The sequence below is a fragment of the Corvus hawaiiensis genome, chromosome 26, assembly GCF_020740725.1.
Source record: "Corvus hawaiiensis isolate bCorHaw1 chromosome 26, bCorHaw1.pri.cur, whole genome shotgun sequence".
NCBI classification, from domain to species: Eukaryota; Metazoa; Chordata; class Aves; order Passeriformes; family Corvidae; genus Corvus; species Corvus hawaiiensis.
This window is the reverse complement of record NC_063238.1, coordinates 16253523-16260780: the sequence shown is the minus strand read 5'-3', so window position 1 is coordinate 16260780 and position 7258 is coordinate 16253523.

Genomic DNA, 7258 nt, shown 5'->3' with positions numbered 1-7258 from the left:
TTGAAAGACTTGTAAAGAAGCCATATTTTTTCCTGCACAGTTCATAACTAGATTGAATCTAGTTGCAGTGTATTTTTGTTTCAATATATTGTACACATGGGGATGTTGGTACCTATGTTGTATAGCCTATTTTTCAAAATGTATTAAAACAGGAGATGCACTTTATAATTAAGACTCCATTGTGCCAAGTTCAGTTGGCTAATTGGTTGAGAAATGGGAGTTGCAGGGAGAGGATTGTGTAGTGCCTTTTTGTATTTTACTTGTTCATTACTGCAGAATTTTGTTACAGTGCTCTGGCTCAGTTCTGTGGAATCTTTGATACAGCATGTTTCTGTTCTTCACTTATTTACTGAAAGTGCCTTGTTTTATTATGCTTTTCCAATTGGAAGAATGCTGTTTTGTTTTAATTTTTTTTTTTTTTGCCCTATACCACCCACATCGTTGTTTAATGTTGTCAAGATGCAGTGTCTTTGTGCTGGAGTTTTCAAAGGGAGCTTTGTACTTCAGGGTGTGCATAAAATGACCTTTATGCAGAACTGTATAAACCTTCCTGGTGAAATAAAACTATGGACAAAACACCTGTCTTCTTTTTTGCATTGTAGAAAAAAACATTTAATGTCTTGTCTAGTAGAAGGATAAAATACTGCTAGAATGAACCATTTCTTACCTCAGAGATTTACTCAGCCTTTGGTCTGAGTCCTATTTGTACCAAAAATTGTCTGCATGAAAATGAATGAGAATGCTGTGACACCAGAAACCTTATTGTACTTTTGTTGAAGGTGAAAGTAAAAAAATGAACTGATTTTTTTTTTTTTAAATATCCTACGTAAGTCCTCATAGATGCTGGGTGAACTCAATAAAGTTTTGGCACGTTATTGAAAATACATGAAATCTTGTGTCAGGTGTCACTTGCATATTTGAAAAGCTCAAACTTTGTCTATTATATTGTTAGGTTTACAACTATAAACATTTTAAAAATATTGAGAAGGTGCTTGGGTCATACATGCCAGGGATTTCCAAAGTACAGCAGGTAAATCTGCAAATCTAGACACTACAGAAAGCATTAATATAATTTACAGTTTAGTCATGGGAGGGCAAAGGAATTAAAACTTCAAGATTTAAAAGGTATTTTGCTAACCCAAAGTATTTAGTATCATATGAATAGACGTTTTTGTTTAGGGAGACTTTGTTTTTAACTAACTGAGCTGGTAAAAGTGAATTTGTTCAGCAGCAGTGTGGTATCACTTCAGCTATGTAACTGGTTAATGAATGGTTATCTCCCCTAAAGGACATGCAGAATTTGAGGTGGACAGCCCATCATGGCCTTGAACATCGATCAAGGTATTCCAAGTCAATCCCATACTGAATTTTTTTCTGGTGCACTTGCATGCATTCTGGCACTATTTTCCTTGTATTTCCTTCTTTTTTCACTCACTGCTGCACTTTTAGTACAGAAGAAGCCAAGTTTCCAGTATTTAATTTTTAAGAATTGACAGTGAGTGGAGTTCTGTGCCCTGCCAAAAGTGCAGAGGAATATTCAAGCTGGAATTGTAGCAGAGTGAGCTAGTTACAAGAATTGCAACCTGTAACACATTGTTCTGTTCTGTTGTAGGTGATTGTCTTAATAGTTCAGCCACTGATTTATAACAGGGCTTTCCACTTAGATTTTAGTACATAGTGATAGTTTAATCTTACTGGGGGTTTGCTTGTCTTTAATACTACATCTTTTAATCCTGCAGGATTTTTTATCCTCCAGAACACTTCCAGTCTGCCCACGCCACTTCTCTGCTTTTGATTTGTGTACTGTTAAATCAGTGAAAATGCTGACTAGTATTGAATCAAGAATGAGTCCCTGTAAACTCCCACTCCATACCCTTCCCACTGGGACAACCATTAGTTGGGTGTAGAACACACAACATGAGCTGTGAGTACAAAAGTCCCAATTGAACGGGCTCAAGGAGGGGAGGAAATGAATTCTCCAAACTGCACCTGACCGTGGTAGGAGAGAGTAGCCTCCATGGTGCACTTCCCAGTGGGCTGTTGTGCTCTGCTCTTTGTGTTAAGCATCTTTGTTGTCAGGGGAAGGGGTTGGGGTCTTACAGCTGAAGTGAAAAAGGACCAGGAAAACTCCTGTTCTAGATGGTATGTCTGCCCCAGATTGTTTTTACTCTCTGCATCTCATTAGAACACTAAGTAATTTGATTTTTTTTCTGTACAGTTTCTATTCCTTTTTTGAAGTGTGGCTACGAAGGAGCAGCAATTCTACTAGAAAAAATTTCATTTTCAGTAGAGCATTCTATAGGAAATTTCATGTGGTTTGTTGGAGGAGTTTTTCCTCTGTCTATGGCAGGCTCTGATACATATTGGGGGACAGGGGTGGAGTTCAAAAAAGTTACATTCTGAAGTTGCTGCTGCAATCAGTTTTTTTTAGAAATGTCAGATAACACAAATAGATAGACCATGGTCACAAATCACCAAGGAAGGGAAGAATCCTATAGGAAATACTCTATGGAATGCCAGGTCTTTAGGGGTCTTTCTTCCTATTATTTCTTTCTGTATTTCAATTAAGTCTTTGTGTGAGAGATCAGAACATTCCAATTACTAGACAAGTCCAACACTTCAAACTAGATACATATTTTTCCTATAAAATACAGGACTTGCTTTAGGGGAGGCTTGGGTAACTGGACTGTATCCTCACATCCATGTTTGAACCTGATAATGAATCTAAGAACTGAGAATGCAGCCATCTCCAAAAGATGTCTCTTCTAAGAGTTTATACTCTGGCTGAGCAGTCAATGTATTGACCAATGGAGTTGGTTGTTCTGCATTTTTATGATCTTCAACACATTGTTAGTGCATAGGATCTTAACCTCCTAGAGCAAAGATGAGAGAAAAGATAGAAGGGAAAGAGGGGATTGCCTTGTCCTTAGTTTACACTTGAGCATTTTTCCCCTTTGAAAATAAAAATTTGTTCACTCATTTGTTGACCAGAACTGCTTCTCCCCCACTAAATGTTAGTTTCTGTGTTGTGAGTGGTTCAGGTTTTGTGTTAATTGTAATCCATTCAGGAACACCTTCTCCACCTTCAACCATAGCACTGGCATTTCTTTGCCAGCCTCACTGAGCTAACCTTTATCCCAGTCTTGTTTCAAAGGACAACTTTTTGTGTTCTGTCCTCCTCAGGCTGTGCATTGCAAAGAAAACACAGAGCCCAGGGCTTTTGTTCAGATCTGCCAAGATGTTACTTACCTTTTGTTTCTGATGCAACTGTGCAGATTCGGAAGAGTGGAAAAATAGGGAAAATGCAGTCCTTTATGCTAAACAATCAAAGATTAATGTATCTTTTTGTTGTAATAGATAATAAATGAAAAACTTATGCCATGCTCAGAGTAATAGTGACTGTTGGTCAGTTTACAGATTATTCTCCAGCTGGATAGCCTGAGTGTTACACTGGAATACAAAATGTTTCTCTTGCAGTTTCTCCTTAGGTTGATGAGTTCAGAACCATTCTGATGGTTGTTCTAGAGTCAGGAAAAGGCTGTCATGAGACCTATCTGAGCATAACCCCGTGTCATATACAAAGCATCTTTTTTCTTCTGGTGGGGATATTTAAAAGCCCCAAACTGCAGGTTTATCCAGCATCATCAAAATAAAGTGATACTAGGATTGAGGAATCCTGTTTTACAAGGGTCAGGCAGAGTTAACACTGATGCTGCCCAGAGCACAGGATGTGCACAAGCAGGATGTTTCCAAGACAAGCATTTTTCACTGTCGTGTAACAGGAAGGCTGAAGGAGCTCTGTAATTGGCTGAGTTCTCAAATGTAATTCTGCTTAGGTGGGTAAGTCAGAAAGCCTGATATGTAGGCTATTCTTACTTAAGAGAATGAGAATTTTTTTACATGAAGTCTGTCTGCAACAGAACAGCACCTGATACAGAAATTAAAATTCAGGAAAGCTAGTGATGTTCTAACTCAACTGGTGAGGCTTTGCTTTGTCCTTTTATACCTTCAACCTCTACCCAACATTGAGAAAAGTAGTCTTCAATGCATTTCTCTTGTGTATGACCCAGATCCTCACTGTTTTCCTGCCCCTGTTTGTATGACTTGGGCCTTTTCTGTCTCATTAAGGATTATCAGAGCATCCAGCCCAGGCTTGAATTCTGGTATGGCTTGCAAAGACTGCAAACTGCAAAGCAGGGCAGCCTGACTCTGGGGAAAGAGGAGGCATGGACGTGGGAGTGCTGAACTTGCATTATTAATTTCAGTCCTCAGAAGTCACTGCTAGCCAGAGCTGAACCCTTTGGCTTTGGGAGACAGGGACATCTGTCAGAGAAGAGATCACTCCCCACAGTGCAGAAACCCTCAGCATGGGTCTGCCTTCTAGCAGAGGCTGGGGCTCATCTGATTAAAGCATGGGCCTAATAAATGGGATTCTGGGATCAGCTCTCAGCAGTGGCCAAGTGTCACCTGTTTCAAGGGAAGTTCTCAGGTTCTGTACCTTAAGCCTTTGCTAAGCCTTCAAAAGCAGTGCTCCAACCTATGTTTTCCTGGTTTTCAACACGATCTTCATGGAGACCTTTCCCCTTTTTAGCCCTTTTAAGCTCTTCATGGAGACCCTAAAGGCTTGCTGATTCATACTCGGGACTTCTTTGACTTGAGGATCACCAGAGTGCTCTCCAAATAAAGTTTGTCCCCACTTTGTATCTGAGAGACAGGTATTGTATTTCCCTCTGCTGTGCAAATAAGGAACCTGAGGAAGAAAGCAATTACATGATTCACCCTAATTGCGCAGTAAGTTGGTGCAGTCCTAGTGTTACTGCTGATCCCTGTGACTTGTCAGCAGGTTAAAATTAGATGATTTGCTGATCCAGTGAGACTTTTGCCTGTACAATACAGGAACTCTGTCTTGGGATATCTCAACTGGATTTCAAGTAGGTTCATATATCCTTGCTTATAAATTATTCGCTGCTTCTAGATTTTTAATATTCCTTTCAAATTGAACACACAAGGATGCTTGCATGTGGTGGAGAAACAAGCCTCTGTCTTTTCAATCCCATGTGGATTAATGCTTTTCATCTAGAAGAAACCACAGCTGCCAGAGCTGTGAGGATGACTATGAAATGCTGCTTGGTCAGTTGTTTGGCAGTTAATGTGGGTTTGTCAGGCATTGCTCATCTGGCAAGCACCTACTGGGAGAATGCTGCACACTGAGCTTTCAAAATCTCATTATTGCTTTGCATGTCTGAAAGATAGATAGATAGATAGATGATGGATGGATGGAGCTTAGGAAGCAATTGACATGTGGCAAACTACAGGATCTCTCCTCCCGAATTTCCTGTGGCTCTTTTCTAGGCATTTCTGGTAACCAGGTTATGGGGTGGAGTGTTTGTGGTGTGATGGGGTCTCCATTTCCCCCTCATTCTGCAGGATAAATCCACCTGTTACAGGGATGAGCAGAGGCAACAGGCAAGAGCTCTACCTGATTATGGGAGCTGCTTTGTACATTTAGAAAAAGTCTTGCCCTGAGAAGTTTATTTTTTTGTGTGTGGATGTGCAGGATCAATTTAGAAATCTTGCAGCATAGCTTGTAGGATAATTGTAAACCTAACAAAAACACCAGGAGCTTCCTCTTAGATTTGAATTTGGCAAGGGCATAATAACTTGCATTGGAAAAAGAAGATGAGAAAACTGTCTCACTCTATGTAATCTTTTACAAAAAAATGAGTAAGAGTCAGTGAGATATTTGTGTGCCTATAGAGACATTGTTCCTGCTTAGGTGTACAAAAGCAGCCCAAAAAATGAGTTTCTTGTAAAGATAAATAAGTCAGATCTGACTTAGTTGTTCCTACCTAAACAGGCAATTAAAAAATGTTAAGAATGCAGCAAAATTAATGTGCAAAGTAATATATTAAGAAAGAGCATTAAACAATCAAAAATTCAGCTCAGCTTTGCTGTTAACATGAGGAACAGAACATGTGCAAATAATTACTTTTATCTATTTTTGCTGTCGGCATGCTGTAGTTCACTACTGGCATCCCCTGTGAGACAAGGTTCAGATCTGAATCTAGAAAACCACGCAAAGATCAAGATCTTTCACTTTTCAAATGACGTGACACCAGACTCATGATTATCCAAAGGTCACAGGATAAGATTTCTTCTCTCAACAAAGAGGCTTCTATGTTCTGCTCTGGTGAAGCAGCTGTTGACTCAGATTTCACTTTATTCAGACACAATATGTGCTCTAGACAGATTCTCAGGCTACATAAATTAATGTCTCAACTAGTTATCATTTTCCCCCATCATTTTTTTTCTCCTATTGTCTTTATAAAATAAAATCCTTTGTGTTCAACCACAAGTGTCTGCTACAATACAGATACTATTTGTTCTCAGGTTAGTGCCGTTACAAACCTTTTCCAGAACTTGGTTCACAGAGGGGGATTTATTTTCCCTAGCTCAGTAAACTGAATTGACTAAAATATTTTGCTGACAGCTTGAAAAGCATTGGGAGCTGAAGGTTTTAACCTGAAAAGTGCAAGGTAGTGTCTCCAACCTACGTTTATCTATAAACTTCTGCATTACAGCCATAAGAAGGTGTCAGTTCAGATGAACTTCCTGTGCCAAATAAACCCACTCCTTGGTAAACTTGCCTTTTAAGATCCAAATCCTCAATAAATCAAAGTGATTAATTTTACACATGACATCAGCAGGCTCAAAACCAGCAGCTGCAATACCTCCCTAAAGGCATATCCCATATGCTCCCACCTAACCCAAAGTAGTGCTGACATCACCTCACAATGACAGACATGCTTTGAACCCTCACAGGGTCTGGGACAGACTTGACCGAGAAATCCCTCTCACAGTTCAGTGTCCTCAGTGTGTTCCAATGACATCCAGCTTGCAGCTGGTCACTGCAAGGCACAAATCACTGAACCAGTATTAAATTTCTTGAAAATGAGTACTTTTAACTGAAAACTTTGAGATTGGTCTTAGCTCTTTGCCCTGGCCTGAGTGTGTAGAGAGGGGGCTGGTGAAGTGCTGCATGAAGATCTGCTTCTGAGCTCCTCCATCAGTCCAGAGCAGGGAACAAAGCTGGGTGCCAAGGCAGCCAGAGGAGAAGGGAAGAAGAGAGACAGAAGCCAGAGAAGCAGCTGAGAAGGTGGGTTAGTATTTAAAAGAGCATTTTAGCTCTGACCAAGTGGAGATTTGTGGGAGGAGTGGGAAGAGTGGGAGGGTTTCCCCCCTGGTTTCTGAGCAGCAG